Genomic DNA, 19,090 nt, shown 5'->3' with positions numbered 1-19,090 from the left:
AGACGTGTATACCCATCTAACCAGGCGGTCCATCATTAATGTCCGCATGTGTTGAGCTTGTCATCTCAACAAATGATACATGCAATAACCCAAATAGGGAAGGTTTCAATGAGCCTAAACACATGGATCTCTCTATAGGAGGGGTCTTTGGGAAGCTCAAATGACCAATCTATTGGAATGGTAAGACACTTGAGCCCAATGGTTTATGCTCGGATATGCTATTTGAGAGGTATTGAGCCTTGATTTGGATGCAGACACTTTGTTGCTAGTTGGGATTTATGCTACGTTGGTTGACATGTTATTTTACCTTCAGTTTGGTTATGCCTATTGGTTTCGGGCTATGTCTTTGGGATATGCAACTTCTTGGCTTGATCCATATGGCTTTTATGCTAGTGGGAGCATCGTTGGATGTTTGACATAGACATTGAGCAGGTGGTTTATGCTATTGAGCTTTGAGTCTTCTGAGACTAGGATCTTCTTCACTTGGATATTGCATGGTTGATAGGCCGTGGTCCGCATACATGTACTTGGGCTGATTTGGGCTTCGCACTCCTTGAGCATACACCTCTTTGTGTCGTCTTGCCAGTGTTGTGTACACTTTGCCCTATTACACAGGGGGTGTGCCGGCTTACTGATAGATTTTTTTGACATGCTTGGTTGTTTGCTCAATGTCCATATGACTATCATATGCTGATTTATGCCCACTTGATGCTGGTTATGATTTGACAGTCAGTGGTTGACTTGGTGCATTGATTTTTTCTACAGTTTGCTCTCATTGTACCTGGCTGTAATTTATTATATCAAGCAATTATGTATGGACTGATATGGAATTTTCATGCTGAATCATCTTGATTTTATGTACTTTTGATGGTACTTGGTGGGCAACATCATTAGCTATCAATTCGTGGTCATTTTGCCTTGGTTTTGGTGGTATTTTTGGTTATTTACAGTAGAAAACAACAAGTAATTTTGAACTGTCTGCACTATTTTGGACTACATTATGGGTTCTTCTTCCACTAACAGTGCTATCTTCAACATCATAAGCTTGATGGCACGAATTATGCCTATTGGAAGAGCCAAATTTGGTAGGTATTGGTGCAGAAATCGCAGATAAAGCCACTAAGGATGCATGGCGAGCGACCTGATAATGATGAATGGGATGAGCTTGATGAGTTATGCAAGTCCACCCTCATCTTGTCTCTTACTGAATAGGTGCATTACAATGTGATTGAGGAAGCACAGAGTGCTTGGCAGCTTTGGGATAAAATTAAGAACCTCTATGACAAGAAAAGTCCAGCAAGTCAGATGTATTGACTGAAGCAGCTTATGGACTTGCACATGAAGGAGAATATGGCAATGTCTGCTCATTTGAGCCAGTTCCATGCTATTCTCAAGAAATTGACTTCGCAAGGTATTACCTTTAATGATGAGGTTACTCCATTGTTTTTGCTTGGGACTCTAAGTGAGTCGTGGAATGTATTCCGCGCTACCTTATGTGCTCCTACTACTATTTTGAACTTGCTTAATGTAGAGAGTGCTCTTCTGCAAAAAGAGATCAACCATAAGAACTTGGATGCCTCTCGTGTGTCACATGCTTTGATTGTTAGAGGCAAAGATGGTAATTGCAAGAATGGCCGTGGCAGAGACTCACAAAAGTCTAGGTCTAAGTCGTGTGGTAAGTCACGCAGCAAGTCTCGTGAGAGAAATGCTAATGTGACATGTCATCATTGTGGCAAAAAGGATCATATACGCCCACAATGTCATGAGTTGCACAATGAGAAGTGCAAAGAGAAGGGGAAAGATAAAGTACAGGAAAAATTCTTTGATTGCAGTATTATGCCTGCAAAATCCAGTGTGAAAATCGAGGAGATAAATGTCATGCAGACTGATGACTCCGATATGGAGTACATACTTGCAGCTAGTTCTTGTGATGCTATGTTGTTGACCAATGTTCACTCCATGTATGCGCAGTGCTGGATTTTGGATTCTGGTGCTTCATTTCATGTTACAACATGTCGTGAGTGGTTCCACTCCTACTGCACTATCTTTGGTTCAGTTCACTTGGGTGATGACAGTTCACTTGCTATTGTTGGCATTGGGGATGTACGGTTGCAATTCTCTATTGGCATTACTTTTTTGTTACAGGATGTACGTCATGTACTTGCACTTACACGCAATCTTATGTTTGCAGGGCAGCTTGATGATGCTGGGTTTCATGTTTCATTTGGGGATTCTGCTTGGAAGATCACCCATGGTAGACTTATGCTTGCTAGAGGTGCCAAAGCTGGCAACCTCTATCCTCTTGTAGTCGATGGGTCCTTTGTTGACCATGTTTTGTCAGTGGGTCCCCCCACATGTATCTCTTTGGCATGCACATTTGGGCCATATGTCTTTGAAGGGAATGAAAATGCTTTCTAGTTTGCAGTACTTACCGTTCCTTGATTGCGCATGTTTTGATTCATGTGAGCATTGTCTTTATGGCAGATAGACTAGGAATATACATAAGAAGTCTGGTAGGACATGCATGAGTAAGCCCTTGGCATTGGTACATTTGGATGTCTGCAGGCCCATGCCTTGTCAGTCTATGGGTGGTATAAAGTATTTTGTGATGTTCATTGATGATTTTTTGTGTAAAGTTTGGGCTTACCCCATTTAGGTTAAGTCCGATGTCTTGGCTATATTTCGAAGATGGCTTGCATTTGTTGAAAACAGACTGGCCGTACGCTGAAATACCTTAGGACTGACAATGGGGGAGAATATGTGTCATGTGCTTTTGAGCAACTATGTGACGAGAGGGGTATTAAGAGTCAATTGACCATCCCCTATATCCCACCCCAGAATGGTTTGGCCGAGCAAATGAATAGAACCATCTAAGAGCATGTACGCAGTATGCGTAGCGATGGAGGCTTACCACAGAGCTTTTGGGTTGATGCAATCAGTGTAGCTGTGCATATCATAAATAGATCACCCTCTAGTGGTTTCGATTTCTAGGTTGCAGAGGAGGTATGGACTTGGAAACCTCCATCTTATGCATATCTACGTGTCTTTAGATGTGAGCCATTCTGCCATGTGCCCAAAGACAAACGTACTAAGTTGGATCCTAAGAGTGTCAAATGCATTTTCCTTGGCTATGGGGATGCAGGTGAGATGGGTTACCCCCTTTGGGATCCGCAAGCGTGAAAAGTCATTCGTAGCCATGATGTAGTCTTCCATGAAGACAAGATGCATAGGCAGCTTGAGAAGGTGGTAGAGATATACAGGGTTATATTCCAAGAGGAGCCATGTGCTCCTGCACAGCCAATTGGACAGCCTGCAATAGCCATTGGTACACATGGCCAGGGTGTTGGACCGGCCGCAGAGCTTTCCGTGAGATGGTCTACTAGAGATAGACATCCACCTGGTAGATTTGAGCCCTCGATGCATTATGCCTTGGTTGCAGGAGAGCCTCTCACCTATGATGAGGCTATGCGCAGGGGTGACAATCACTCCTAGGAGAGGGCTATGCAGTCTGAGATAGACTCCTTGCACAAGAATATGACTTGGGATTTGGTTGCACTGCCTCAGGGCAAGAAGGCTTTGCCATGTAAATGGGTGTACAAGCTGAAAAGTACCCCTGGAAACCCCAAGCTGGCTTATAAGGCAAGACTTGTCACTATGGGTTTTAAACAGGAGCATGGAGTTAACTTTGATGAAGTCTTTTCTGCTATGGTCAAGATGACCACCCTATGCTTGGTTTTGGCCTTAGTCGCGCAGTTGACTTGGACTTGTACCAGATGGATGTCAAGACTGCATTCTTACATGGGGATTTTGCATGATGAGATATACATGGAGTAGCCTAAGGGCTTTGCAGAACTTGGCAGGGAGCACCTAGTGTGCGAGTTGAAGAAAAGTCTTTATGGCTTGAAGTAGGCACCTAGGGAGTGGTATCATAGGTTTGATGCCTTTATGCAGTCACAGGGCTATAGCAGAAGTTCTATGGATCCATGTCTTTACACGAAGGAAGCCCATGATGGCTCATTGCTTATTTTGGTACTTTATGTGGATGATATGCTGATAGCAGGGAAAGCTCATGATGAGTTGTATACTCTTAAATCTCAGCTCTGCTGAAGAAGAGCTTTCAGATGAAGCATTTGGGACAGGCCTCTCACATTCTTGTTATGCGCATTAAGCGCGATAGGCATCAAGGACTACTCTACCTCTCACATAGGGAGTACATTCATAAAGTCCTTGAGCGTTTCTGCATGCAGGACGTAAAGTCTATTGGCTATCCATTACCTTCTTATGTGAAGATTTCACGGGCCGATTGACTGCAGACGGATGAGCAGAGCGCCGAGATGGTCAAGTCCCCTTATACATCAACCGTGGGCAATTTGATGTATGCCATGATAGCCACTCGTCCAGATATTGCCTTCATAGTTGGTATTGTGGCATGCTATATGGCTACACCTGGCAAAAAGCATTGGGATGCCGTAAAGGGTATCATGAGATAACTAATGGACACAACATATATGTGTATTTGCTATGGCAGCCAAGATACAAGAGTTGTGGACTACACAGACACCGATTATGCAAGACATGCAAATAGTAGGAAGTCCACTTCCGGCTATGTCTTTACCTATGCTGGAGGTGTTGTTTCTTGGATATCCAGGGTTTAGAAGTGTACGGCTCTCTCTACCACTGAGATCGAGTATGTTGTGGCCACTGAGGCTTGCAAGGAGGCCATATGGTTGGGCCATTTGGTTCATGACCTTGGGATTGATACTATACCTACGCTACATTCGGATTCTATGAGTGCTATTCAACTAGCCAAGAATCCGGTCTTCCATGCGAAGACGAAACACATTGAGGTGAGGTATCACTTCATACTGGGGTCGTGGAGGACATTGTTGGGTGTAAAGGTGCCTCTGCCTAGCCGCCCTTGTACTACTACACTGACAATACCCGCCACTGCACACTGCAAGTGGCGGGCGCTCGTCACCGTCACTTTATTCTTTATTCTTTTAGTGAAAGTTTGAATAAAGGAAGGCCCGGTCACACATTGTGACTGTTAGAGTTCCCATTTGTGTCTCTGTCTCTTCTTGCTCTTTCTCTCCACCATAGCTCACTTCCAAGGAAGCTTCGACCCTTATCACCTTTCAATGTGTATCTGGGGAGGTCTAACAGTCTCCTATGAAGGTATTGTCAAGCATTTAAAGAGTTTTTTTTTAGAGTCATCCTAATGACCCTGTCTTGCTAGCCTGCTAGGTAGTTGTGTCTAGGAGTTTCTGCTAGTTGTGAGGTAGATAGAGAAGCTTGCCAGATAAAAGAAAGAGAAGAAACAATGCATATATTTGAAGACTATAGTATATGAGCTCTGTAAAAAGGGGTTCTAACCCTTGAAAAAAAGAAAAAGAAATGAAAGGAAAGAAAAATCTGAAAAGAAAATGCTCATTTCCTTGCAAAGGCCTAGTAGGTTCTTGGGGGCGAGTTTGACTTGGGGCCAATACCTTGTCTTCCTGGGGGTGATGTCTAGCGGAACAAAATAAATAAGGATTGTTGGAGCGAAAGAAAAGGATTTAGTGTTGTGAGCACTTGGTAGGTTCTTGGGTACTGAGACAAGACCAAAGGCCAATGCCCTATTTTGCTTCAATCCTAGATAGCTCATTAAACAGGTTGGAGTTTTCCTAGATGCATTTCGATGCCAAGAACCCAATGCAAGTCTCAATTCGTCAATCAAAGGTCGTTTGACTCCCCATTTAATCCCCACAAGGTTCAGCATTATGAAGCAACTACCGAATCAGGGGACCACAAATTGATAGATTTCAATGCCACAAAACTAGTCGTCTAGTCTGTTCATGATCCTGAGCTCGTTTGGCCCTTCATCCCCAGCTCATCCCCATGCCAGTCAGAACCACTTTCGAGCAGTGTGAACATTCAAAAATTGAATCAATTAACTTCTAAGGTTAATATTAAGATAAGGGCTTAAACACAAAATGTTTTTCCAACGTGGAGGGGGGGAGGGGGGCATAGTTTTCGGATGCCTCTTCGATTCATCAAGTGTGTCTTTTCAATTTGGGCAAGATCATCAGATATGGAAGAAGGCATATCCCCGATCTACACGTTGAAGGTTTCAATCTAGCTATATGCACCCACAATATGATGCAAGGAATGAAAATCTATGATTTCAGTCTTTCTCTCTCCTCTTTCTCTCTCCTCTCTGTACCTTGTTCCCATGGCTCAATCTATGTGTGAGAGGGGTGGACTGAAGCGATAGATTTTGGAGTGTGACGATGCTAAAGTGTTATGGAGTGTAAATCAAAGGTTGGGGATACGTTAGTGGCCATGGAAGAGCATCAGTGGCTTCTCAACTTTTAAATATGTGTGGATTCATATTAAATTAAACGTATAAGTGCTCGATTTTACCGTTTTATGATGAATCTTTCGTGCATGTTATGGAAAATGGTCTAGAATGTTTAAATATGATTTTTAGTGCCTGAAAAATCAGATTTCTCAGTTGGTTTTTATATTCGTATAATTAAAATGAAAATCAAGAAAATTTGCAATGTGAAATCTGCGAGATTTTGAAAAATTTGAGGATTTTATGCATTTTCATGGTTCTTTTGGTGTTCACATGGGGTCATATGAAGAAGAATGTTGGTTCTTCGTTCATGCAAGCTCTATATATTTGAAAATAAGAAATACCAATAATAAATAATAAGATAAATCAAGAAAAATAGGTTTTATATGGAAAAAATAGATTTTGTGCGCCAAAAAATTACAAAAAATTACGAATCTATCCATGAGGGAATGGTGGGGCTAGGATATGAGGTTTAGCATCAGTTTCTTTTTATTATTCATATTGAATATTTATTTATTATTTTTAATATTCAAAAATTACAAAAAAATACTATTTACACCTACGAATGAATGCAAAACCATAAAGAGTAGGGGAAAAATGATTGTGGGGAGTTAAGAATCCATTAAAATCTCATTTTATGCATATCTCGACATATAGGATTCGTTAATTTTAAGTTTTTAAAGAAGAGCAATAGCATGAATTGCTTCAGTAAAATTCTTATATTAGATTACAATAACCAATTTAAATGACTTATAGACAAAAGTCTATTTTATATGAACTTTCAAACAATCGTAAAGTGCTGCCTTACCAAATACGCATTGCATTAGGGTGAAATCATGAAAAGAATTGTTTGTGCACAATCCACGTTATTTGATCTATAAGATTACTTATTTGTGCACTTAAGAGCATTCACTTTGCATCTGCATTTTATATATGTGGTATCATGAGAATTATCTCTTGGATGCATAGCACTTGTTTGTGAATATTTGACCCACGTTGAGTGTGAGGTTTTCTAAGCTATACCTTTAGATGATCGCTTTCTTTGGGGTTTGATTTGGTAAGGATTGAATTATCTCCTAGAACCTTTATTATAAAGAAATGACTATGTTTCACATGTGTTATATGTTGAAAATCCTGGGGCTAATCCCTGGGGTGTAGGAGGGTCGTAGTGGGCCACAGCAATCAACTAGGGGGTACTCCCTATGTATGTGATACGAGATGCTAGACATCGTTATGTTTGGGTACTCCAATTTCTTGGAGTTGGTAAGGGCAACATGTTGGACTATGTTTTAGAAATAGTATCTACAAACACATTCTTTAGTTAAATCAGTTCAGAGTGTCTCTAGCTCCTAGCCATGAGGTTGTGAGCGTTGTTTTTGTGAGGTTAGGAGGCCCAACTAGGGCCCTAGAGCCAATGTTGGGCCCATCTTTGGTCCTGACATGAATATATATATGTATCTCAAAGACATTGATTTTGCACATTAAAAATGCTAGTACATGCAAAGATGCTTGGGTCGAAGACTAGAAAGATATAGGCTAAGTAGAGACTATATAGTGCATGGTGAGGAAATAAAGGCATCAAGGACTATGTGGTGGAAATAAAACAAGTTGCATAGGATCTTGCTTCAATAAATTCACAGTTAATGATGATGACTTGGTATCTATCACTTTAAATGGAATTGGGCATGCATACAAGTCCCTTGATATCTCCATTTCTATGATGAGAGGAAGCTCTATGCTTGATTTGAAAGATCTGATTGCTTTGTCGCCTATGGAAGAGATTAAATTGGGTCTCAATGCATTTAGCAATGGAAAGAATGCAAATCAAGATAGTGTATTCTATCATCGACAAATCTATGGTAGCTCATCTAGAGCTAGAGGATCATCATATAGATAGATTTGCACATGGTTGTAGTACATTTGAATGTGGTGATTTGATGCCTCAAAACAACGAGAGATCCTACTCTAGAGGTAGAGGATGCTCAAGTCTACAAAGAGATGGTGCATGTCATTATTTTGAGAGAGTGTGCTTTCATAAACAAAATGCTATGTTTAGGGGTCAAGGAAGGAACCAATTTTGGGCACTTCTAGGTGGATATAGTGGTGGTGGTTATGGTTTTAGAGATGGTTCATCACATAGAGGTCATCTCTTCACTATGGAGCATGTACTTGGTAGTATGTTAAATCCTCCTAAAGAGGATGACTAGTTTTTTGATTTAGGAGCAACAAACCATACGACACATCATGTAGAATGGTTTGATAGAAATCAACAAATGCAAACTGAAGGGTATGTGGCTATAGAAGATCACACATTGTATAAGATAATTCATATTGGCAATGTTCCCTTGGTGACTAAAGATGAGACAAAAAATAAGCTTGGGGATGTTTTGTATGTACCTACCACCCATCACTAAAACTTTGGCTTCAATTAGGATCAAGGGTTGCAAGTAAGTTTCAACAAGTGTGGTTGATTCATTGAGGATTTTTGGAATGAAAAACGAAGCACACTTATTGCTCATGGTCAAAAGAAAGGCCAGTTATTTGATTTGGATGCAAGAACTCCTATCATATAGATTTCTATATATGTTAAGATAGGGCATGGATAAGATAAAGATATCGAAATATGGCACATAAGAATTAGGCATGCAAATTTGGAAAGGCTTAAGTAGATGTAGTCTAGAAAAGTAGTTTGTGGGCTTCCACAAGTTGGTTATGTAAATTATGATCATGTATGTGAGACTTGTCAGTTTGGCAAATAGTCTAGACTCCCATTTCTAAAGAGGTGGAGAGTGAGTAGTTATCCTTTGAAAATGATACATTCAGATATTTGGTGCATGTCAAAATGTCTCTTTGAGTGGAAAATGTAGGTTCTATATCACTTTCATTGATGATTTCAGCACGATGACATGGGTGTACTTTTTGTAACATAAAAGTGAAGCATGTGAAAAAAATTTGGAGTTTAGAACCATGGTAGAAAATCAATTTGGGAGCTACATAAAATTATTGAGATCAAATAATGGAGAAGAATATATACCAAATGAGTTCTCTTACTACTTGAGGGATCATCAGATCAAAAGATAGGTTAACTGCAGGTATACACCATAGGAAAATGGTATGGCAAAAAGGAAGAACATGATTATTGCGAAAGTAGTAAGGTCAATGATGAATCAGATGCACATGTCCTTGTCTTATTGGGTAGAGGCAGTACATACTACAGTCCCTCCATATCATGAATAAGACACCTACAGCTTTGACTCATCACATGTCTCTATATGAGAATATGTATGGAAGGACACCTACAGTCTCATAACTTAGGGGTGCTTGATTGTGAATGCTATAGACATGTCCCTGATGATTTGAGGAAAAAGATGGAATCAAAGGTTGTTAAATCATTTTTCTTGGATATCCACATGAGAAGAAAAGTTACAAGTGTTATGATCCTATCACTAAACATGCCTACATAAGTTGGGATGTAAGATTCAGTGAGTATGAGTCTTGGTATAGAGACTGAAAGCTATAGTTGAGAGAGTAGTGATGATGATGGTTACAGAAACAAAAATTTTAGCAAATAATGGTCAAAGAAATTAGCATATTGAGGATACGTCTGGACATCAAGTCCATGAAGAAAGTAGTAGCAATTATAGTCCATGGCATGACAAGTTGAGGAGTGCACAAAGAGGGATAAAATACCACAATAAAAGAATCCTATGGGTGAAAGTTTTGAGGATGAGTCTATGGATGATGAGTTTGGAATTCCACTTGTTAGAACTTTGAGGATAAAGAGTGCCAGAAAGTATGTTCTACAACATGCAAGAACAGTTGAGACACTGTCTAGTGCACCTCAGTTGAGGAGATTGGATAGAGTGAGGCATCTAGTTGATAGGATGAGTCTATGGATGATGAGTTTGGAATTCCACTTGTTAGAACTTTGAGGATAAAGAGTGCCAGAAAGTATGTTCTACAACATGCAAGAACAGTTGAGACACTGTCTAGTGCACCTCAGTTGAGGAGATTGGATAGAGTGAGGCATCTAGTTGATAGGATGACATATAATGGCTTCATGAAGATGCATTATAAATACATGGTATCTTATGTTTAGCATCATGTATAGCCTAGTTGCTTTAAAGAGGCAGTCTGAAGAAAAGGTTGAAAAAACTGCTATGGATGAGGAAATTGATGCATTATCAAAGAACAAGACATGGGTTCTAGTTGAGTTGCCTTATGGCAAGAAGTCAATTGGTTGCAAGTGGGTGTATAACTCACGTATAAGGTTGAATGCAAATCTTATGGCTCATTGGAGAGATACAAAGCAAGGTTGGTTGCAAAGGGTGTTATGCATAGACATGGTTTAGACTATGAGGAAACATTTAGCCCAATAGCTAAGATTGCTATAGTGAGATCGTTGATTGCATTAACTTCTATCTATGGTTGCAAATTATACTAAATGGATGTGAAGAATTATTTCTTGAATGATACATTGGAAGAAGATGTATACATGGAACAACCAGAAGGGTATGTACATCCAAAATATCTGCATTATGTGTGTTTATTGAGGAAGGCATTGTACAGATTGAAGTGAGCACCTAGAGCTTGGTGTGAGAGGATCAATAAGTTCTTATGTAGCATGGAATTTCAGAAAAGCATGGCTAATTATTTACTTTATGTTAGACATACAAAGGATGGAATGGTCATTGTGGTCATCTATGTTGATGATCTTATCATTACATGTACTCTTGAAAGAGAGATTGTTGAAGCAAAGCATGGGCTGCACAAGGAGTTTGACATCAAAGGACCTTGGACTATTGAGGTATTTTCTTGGCATTGAAGTGGTTGACCTCAAAGGACCTTGGATTATTGAAGCAAAGCATGGGCTGCACAAGGAGTTTGACATCAAAGGACCTTGGATTATTGAGGTATTTTCTTGGCATTGAAGAGATTGACACTCCACATGGAGTTTGGTTAGTGTAGATAGAATTTTGAAAGAGAAATTATTGACATAAAACATGGGCTATGCAGCACAAGGACTTTGACATCAAAGGACCTTGGTTTATTGAGGTACTTTATTGACAATGAAGTGACTGACACTCAACATGGAGTTTGGTTAATGCAAAGGAAATACTCATTGGAGATGTTAGAGAAGTATGGAATGAAAACATGTAAGCTAGTGGATACACCATTGGATCAAAATGTAAAGATGGTGGATGATGGACAATATGTGGAGGATATTACTATGTTTAGGAATATGGTTGGTAGCATGATCTACCTAACCATAACAAGACTAGACTTGAGTTATTCAATGGGAGTGATTAGCCAATTCATGAAAAAGCCATACAATTCACATTTGGATGCAATGAGGAGAGTCTTGAGATATGTGAAGAAGACAATTAGCTTTGTCTTGTTTTATGAGAAAGGGATCAAGCCTACACTGTGTGGATACACAGCATAGATGCATACTAGGTAGGAAGTATCATGTATAGGAGATCTACCAGTGGTCATGATTTTTCATTTGCTTCAGTCGTGGTGGTAAGTTGGAGCAACAAGAAGCAAGCCATAATTTTTTTATATAGTATAGAAGTAGAGTACAAGGATATAGCATTAGGAGCATGTGAGTAGACATGGCTGAGATTAATATTATGTGATATGGGGATAGGGATAGATGGTGGAGTTACTATGTATTGTGTTAACATTAACAACATTATGTTGGCAAAGAACCCAGTCTACTAATCAAGTATGAAGCATATTAAAGTGCACTACCATTTCATCAGAGGGAAGCTTAGGGATGGAGAGATAGACTTGGTACATGTCAAAATTAATGATCAAGATGTAGATATATTTACCAAAGCATTAGCTAAAGATAAATTTGAGTACTTTAGAAGTGCACTTGGGGTATTGTATCTATAAGCTCATATTTATCTTGAGGAGAAGTTTCGAGAAATAGATATATGCTAAATCTATATCCTATGTATGAATAAATAAAGTAGAAGTTGTGTGTAAATTAACTTAAAGGTTAAAAGGTATCTACCACTTTTGGGAGATACTTTATCTATACTCAGTTGATAACGAGACAATGAGAATAATGAAAATAAAGAAAAAGAAGATTTCTTGAGCCTCCATATCTTATGCCATTGCTCCTTCTATTGCACATCCACTTCAATTCTTTTCATTTCTATCTCTTAGGATGTTGGCCAACCTTATAAATTAGTTCATGATAGTCAAGAGCATGTTTGTAGTTTATTGCCAATCCTTGAAGATTAAATTTCAAGAAATCATGATGACAATCCTTGAGAATATGTCATGTTCTCAATACACTCAAATCTAATGGGGATGGCTTAGAGGAATATTGTAACAAATGGCTCACAACTTCTTCACAAGCAATCTTGATCAAATGGTAAACCTTCCACTTGATCATACAAGAATTTGTTGGACTAAAGAACTGAAGTTAGTCCAATCCTTCCTGTTTGAAGGACAAAGGGTTAATGACACTATAACTGTTAATGGAGAAATGATGACCTTACATTGTTAGATATATAAAAAAGTTCATCAATTATACCTCCTAACCACATACTAGTTTATAGAAGGCATGCCCAAAATGGCTATGCTAATCCAAGGATGCCCTCCCTTGCCTTTTATTTACAAAGCCCTAGAAATAGATAGAAACTTCCTTATTTTGTAAATATACCATTGTAGAAATTCCATGATTGAAAATCTTGAGGGACTAAATCTAAGATCTTTAAACCTAGTCTTTAAAAGTATATAAGAGAGGAAGGACTTAAAATCTTGAGTGATTTATTCTAACATTCAACTCACCTGTTAACTAGAATTGCTAGAATGCATCCAAGAACTCTCTCATCAAGAAGTTCATAATGTTTATCTATGTTCTTAGTTAGGTCATTGCGTATGAACATGAGTTGCAGCTTTTGCCCTTCTCTAGCCAAGTTGACTTTCTTTACTTTGGTGGGTTCCTTGATTGGTTTACTGACCTATCCTTATTGCTGGCACTTAGCAATACCAACATTTGATCTCCTTTCCTGAACTTTGTGAAATTCTTAAGGAGATCAAGAGATTTTCTCTATTGCCTACTTTTGAAACCTTATCTATTTTCTCTGCTTTCTCCTTTAACCTTTTCTACCTTAGATGGACAAAAAGGTCCCCTTTGGTGCATTAGGTTTTAGAAAATTGAGGAATATATGGATCACTCTCTAAGCTAGCTTTGGATTCACAGTTAAAGCCACATCCTTTGCTATACAAGGGTGTTTCACCTAGGAGTTATAGCTTGTTATTCCACTCTTCCTAAATATAGAATTGCTAATTTGGCTCTACCCATTAGGCTATTCATGTGTGTGCCAACTTAGGTTTCTATCTCTCTTGCTACTCTATTGTCCAAGTGTACAAGAATGAAGCAAAGAGGGAGTGTAAGAGAGTGTGTGTGGAGTGAGGGACTTATATTTGGTGAAGCTTCATATATTTTATTCTCTTCTCTTCATCGTCATCCTTGTGTGGTGAGTTGAGTGCTTGAGCAATAGTGTTTGATGTTAAGTTTGTGAGTGGATGTGAGGGACATTCAATGTGAAGGTATTCCCTATCTCTTCATCTCCTCTTATTCATAGTATTGACCCATCTACAGCATATGGATGACAACAGAAGCAAGAAGACAAGTGTGCATGTGCATGCATGGATCGTGGAGTGTAGCTTCATGATGCAAATAACAACTACTTGTGAAAAGTATTGGTAAGTTTTCTCGCTACATCACATTGAATCGTTAGATTTGTATGTGTGTGTGTAGGCTATTTGAGAGATAGGCATGGTTCTATACATCAAATCCTTGAAAGAATAAGGGTGTATCTAATGATTTTGACATTGATCTTGTAGCTGCATTTTGGTTTCATTGTAGTGACCAAGGGCACATTGACCATAAAGTTTCTCACACGTGTCATGATGTGCATTAGGAGGGGGTACACTACTCCAAAATATGCATGGGAATAGTTAGTCTTTGCTCGTTATTAGTCAAAGATAGAGTGATCAAAAAAAGTTTAAATGTCAAATTCTATACATCAAATCCTTGAAAGAAGAAGGAGCTATCTATTGATTTTGACATTGAGCTTGTAGCAACATTTTGGTTTCATTGTGGTGACCAAGGGCACATCAATTAGAAAGTTTCTCACACGTGTTGGAATGTGCATTAGGAGGGGGTACACTAGTTACAACTCCAAAAAATCATGGCAATAGTTAATCGTTTCTTGGTATTAGCCAAAGATAGAGTGATTTTAAAAAAAATTAATGTAAAGCAAAAAAATTTGTAGAATTTCCATGAAAATGTGTCATAGATAGGAAGAAGAGAACAATTTTAAAAAAATATAGGAAAAATAAAAATTATTATTTTAAGTTTTCTTTATTACATCAAGTTAAAGAAACCTGTCCACATGTGAACAAGAATAATTCGAGAGGAAAGAAAGAAAGGTAGTTAAAATGGCTTGGACATGCAAGAAGGGGGATAGTTTGTAAGATAAGAGAAATGAGAAGAGGGGAAGACCCTTCTTTATATAAAACATGGGCTCAAGCCATGTCAAAAGAGAGGAAGGATCCTTGTATGAGACCATGGAAGCAATTTGGTCGTTGAGGAAATATTTCGAAATATTATTTATAAATGAAAAAAACAAGAAAACAAAAATCACATTTACATTTGTAGGAGGGCTAACCCTAAAGAGGGTTTACCCCCTTTCTTGTCAAAGCCTTGACTACCTACTAGCTTTAGCCATCGTTACTTTTTTTCCCTATTGCCTGATTGCCATCACTACCCTCTAAGGGAGCCACCTAACTCGAATCAGCTATGGTGTTGTGTCACACTTGTATCCACTCACTCCCACCATCAACAACCACCAAATACACATTGATTCATGCTACCACGATCAACCTAGAGTTCATCATCAATGGCAACTATTTGTCATCAACTATCTTGCAATCATTTTCCTACTGTTGATCCTCAATGTTAGTAGAATATTGATCATTGTCAACAACATGTTATCCTCGTATCTATGTCTTTCTCTATTTCTTCTCATCACAAAGACCTTCCCTATCCGTACTGGTTGATTGATGTGAGCATGAATTTGCAAAGATTCTTCTTACTTTCCCAAAACTTGACAATCCCTAAGGTGCTTGTGAGATCAGTAACAGTCAGACATCACTAGAGGGAAATTTTGCAAGTTGAGATAAGAGAACAAGAGTTTGGTAGGCATGAGGATAAGTGTTGCCTTAATATCACCCTCTCCAACATTCCCTCTACCTTCATATCTCCATCCCTCTTTTCATCACTCCTTGTCTGTGTCAACATTATTGTCATTCTTCTACATCTCCACATCCCTTGCTTTCTTTTCCACTACCCCTCTATAGTGTCCTCCACCACACCCTCTACCTCCACCACAACCAACTTTCCCCTAACTCTCTCCAACCACCATTGGCCACTACCTTACTAGTGTCAAGAGGAAAGACTATCAACGATAGGAGAAAGAGAGCCAAGAGCCACTAGAGGAGAAGCTACCATCGAAGGATCCACTTACAATGAGACAAGATTAGTTACAGAAGCAACTAATAGCATATTTTTCTTAATATCTGGAACATACAATATCTTTGAAAGATTATTTAGTTTACAATTTCAAGTAACAAAGGAAATAGTACCTGTGCCCTTAGTAGGGCATTTTTGCATCATTTCCAATCATCATAGTGATGGATTCTTGCAAAGGCGCCACTATCAGATACCCATGAGTTAGTGGTAGATATTTATTGTGCCGAGGAATACATTTTCTCAATGATTGCTCCATTAATAACTCCAAACTATATTGACTGTCTCCTTCCCTTTAGTCTTCCGGTGCCATTCTTTTCATCTACATTCTTGACACGACAATCTGCAATTGCATGTCCTTTCTTCTTGCAATAGAAGCACTCTCCTTGAAAATTTTTCTCACTACCCTTCTTCTTTTTGTCACCATTGGTAGAGGAACCACTTTTGACTTTCGCATTGGTGGAGAATGCAACATCTCCCACTGTTGCTATCTTCTTGGGCTTTAAGCTACGACTCCTTATCCATTAGTAGTGCAAAAAATTCCTCAAACATCAAAGCTTGGGGTCTTACGTGAGTATTTAGGATGGTCATCAATCCATCAAGCTCTAGTGGACAAATCTAAAGACACCTCCGAGCTAGCTCCTCACTAGTCTTTTGTATCCGAGCACTAACCATCTAGTCGCCGAGATTCTTGATCTGAGTGATAAATACTTCAGTTGTGTCTCCTTCGGCAAACTTCTATGCTGCTACTTGATTCTCCAAGTTCTAAATCCTTGTTTGATTTTACATGTCATACTAACTCCTCAGTACGTTCCAAGCCTCTGATGCCTTGGTTGTATGCTGAATCAAGGTCAAAACATTGTCAAAACAACTTGTAACTAGGACACACAATGCATCCGCATTCCTTTATTTTCAAGCTAATAAAATATATGCATTTGAAAATATCATGAAAATTGAATCTGATGGGTCGGGGTGGATTAAAATTCTAGGTCAATCCCCAGCAACACCATCTCCAAAAGCACATAAGAATTAAGTATAGTTGTAATTTTAAACTTCCACAAAGTGTAGTTTGTACCATCTAACTTGCCTTCACCGAAGGTTGGTGGGACGAATCCTCATTGTTGAACTCTCAGTACAACACCACCACCACCTGATGCGCCAGCATCGCTACCTAATGCAACATATAATATTTCTCATTTTCGTTGTTGAAGCCCTCGCCTCTTGCGTACTCTTCACTCCTTAGAGACCCTTGGTCTCTAATACCATGTAGAAATTACACGGCACAATGGATAGACGCTGAGCAAGGAGTGAGAAGAACAAAAATTGCTTTAATTTCAAACCAACTGATACAAAGATGGCTGTGTTCACTTGTGCGCTTCCACTGTGAAGCTTAGATGGTGATTCAGACAGATGATAGGCGCAAATATCTTAAGGATAGTTGGAAGAACTCTGATTAGGTGAAGGATAGATTGACGATGGCTTTAGAAGGGTCTTCCTTTTCTAGCCCACGAAAGTAGTCTAGTTAAGAATCTGAACTCTTAAATAAAGGCAGATCTTACAGCACATTGGGAAGACGATATCATCTATATATTAGAAAGGGGACTGTCAAAGAGACCCATTGAAAAGGTGCGTGTTATCCGTCTTCTAATCAAGAATTGGAACCGATCAGATGATTACTGGTCAACTCTATCAACTAGGGCAAGACGTTCTTCTTTGTAGATGTACTTGTTGTGATGAGCACAAAATGGAAGGTGCGCTACAAGATGCACAAGGTGTGATGGACATAAAAACGATTCCTACAAAGGTAAATTAACAAGTTATTGAGACAAGAGTAGTGCAAGGGGAAAAAAATAGCTTTTGACCAAGCATACAAGACCCAAGGCCTTTGCTGCTCATGCATGAGCAGGAAGGATATTATATAGGAAAAAGATTTTTGAAGCACCAATGAATGTATCTGGGTATGAAGCATAGAGTGAATGGTGGAAGAACATTTTGGGCATAAAAAGGATTCCTCCAAAGGTAATGCAAAGCGTTGTCAAGGAAGGAAGGAGCAGCACAATGAAAAAGATAGCTTCTGACCAAGCGATACAAGCCCCAAGGCATTTGCTGCATGAGCAGGAAGGATACTCAGATATTTAAAGCACCGAGGACAATATATGGATATGAAGCAGGAAGGATACTCTATAGGAAAGATCTTTAAAGCACCCACCAATGACAATATATGGATATGAAGCACATGGTGAATGGCGGAAGAATAGTTTGCCTGAATTGGATTATACATTAGATTTGAATTCCCCCTCATCTTGATTAATCCTTTGTAATGTTGAGTGCCTACAATAGCAGTTGAAGTATTGAGTGCGAGCCCGCAAAATATAGGAAAGATCTTTAAAGCACCCACCAATGACAATATATGGATATGAAGCACATGGTGAATGGCGGAAGAATAGTTTGCCTGAATTGGATTATACATTAGATTTGAATTCCCCCTCATCTTGATTAATCCTTTGTAATGTTGAGTGCCTACAATAGCAGTTGAAGTATTGAGTGCGAGCCCGCAAAAAGAGGAGACCCGTCAGATCGCCCGACAGCCTTCACCACCGGCTGGAATGCGCACAGTGGGACGTTCATCAAGGCGCCCGGGAGAAGGGAAGGGCGAGCCCTTCTCATCCCCGCGGCGACAAACTATTCGCGCTCTGGCGGCCGAGCTATACCTCGTCTTCCGGGCTGTGCAGGGCTTGTCTGAACTGGAATGTCCAGGCAAGAGGTACGAACTATAGAACAGATCCTGTTCAAGTATAGTCGTGAGAGAGGAAGCGCATCCGCCTGCGCGTCCATATAGAGCATCTTGCGCGGCAGCGCAGTGCTTACGGGTTTGAGCAAGCTCGATGCACCGTAACAAGCCTCTGCTCTCTCAGGGGTACCCCGGCTGTGTTACGCGTAGATAGGAGGGGTCGAAGCGAGCGCAAAACCTCAACGATTATGGATCCTCGCTTAACTGGGACCTTACTCGCATTATTATGATATTAACAAACTTAAAGTTGGTGCTTATTGTTCGTGTAGGCTAGATTAGCTACCTAATTAGTCTTAAAGTTGGTGCTTATTGTTCGAGGATGGTGTTGTTATATATGTAGGATGCAATTAGTCTTAAAGTTGTCATTAGTGCTTGAAAAGCATCTAAACGATTGTTACAGTGTGCC

The 19,090-nt window shown here is 39.5% G+C and overlaps 1 non-coding gene across 1 annotated transcript; it reads right to left on the bottom strand.

Moving 5' to 3' along the window:
• Window positions 1-18,459: 18,459 nt before the first annotated feature.
• On the bottom strand, window positions 18,460-18,696 carry LOC148039116 (small nucleolar RNA U3). Its single transcript, XR_015690489.1, has one exon. It is a non-coding gene; the product is annotated as a small nucleolar RNA U3 (small nucleolar RNA).
• Between the last annotated feature and the right edge of the window lie 394 nt (window positions 18,697-19,090).

Source organism: Lygodium microphyllum, chromosome 3 (assembly GCF_053477565.2).
Source record: "Lygodium microphyllum isolate KBCC chromosome 3, Lygodium_microphyllum_v1.1.10, whole genome shotgun sequence".
Classification (NCBI taxonomy): Eukaryota; Viridiplantae; Streptophyta; class Polypodiopsida; order Schizaeales; family Lygodiaceae; genus Lygodium; species Lygodium microphyllum.
Note: the sequence above shows the minus strand (reverse complement) of the source record. Positions and strands in the feature narration are given on the sequence as shown.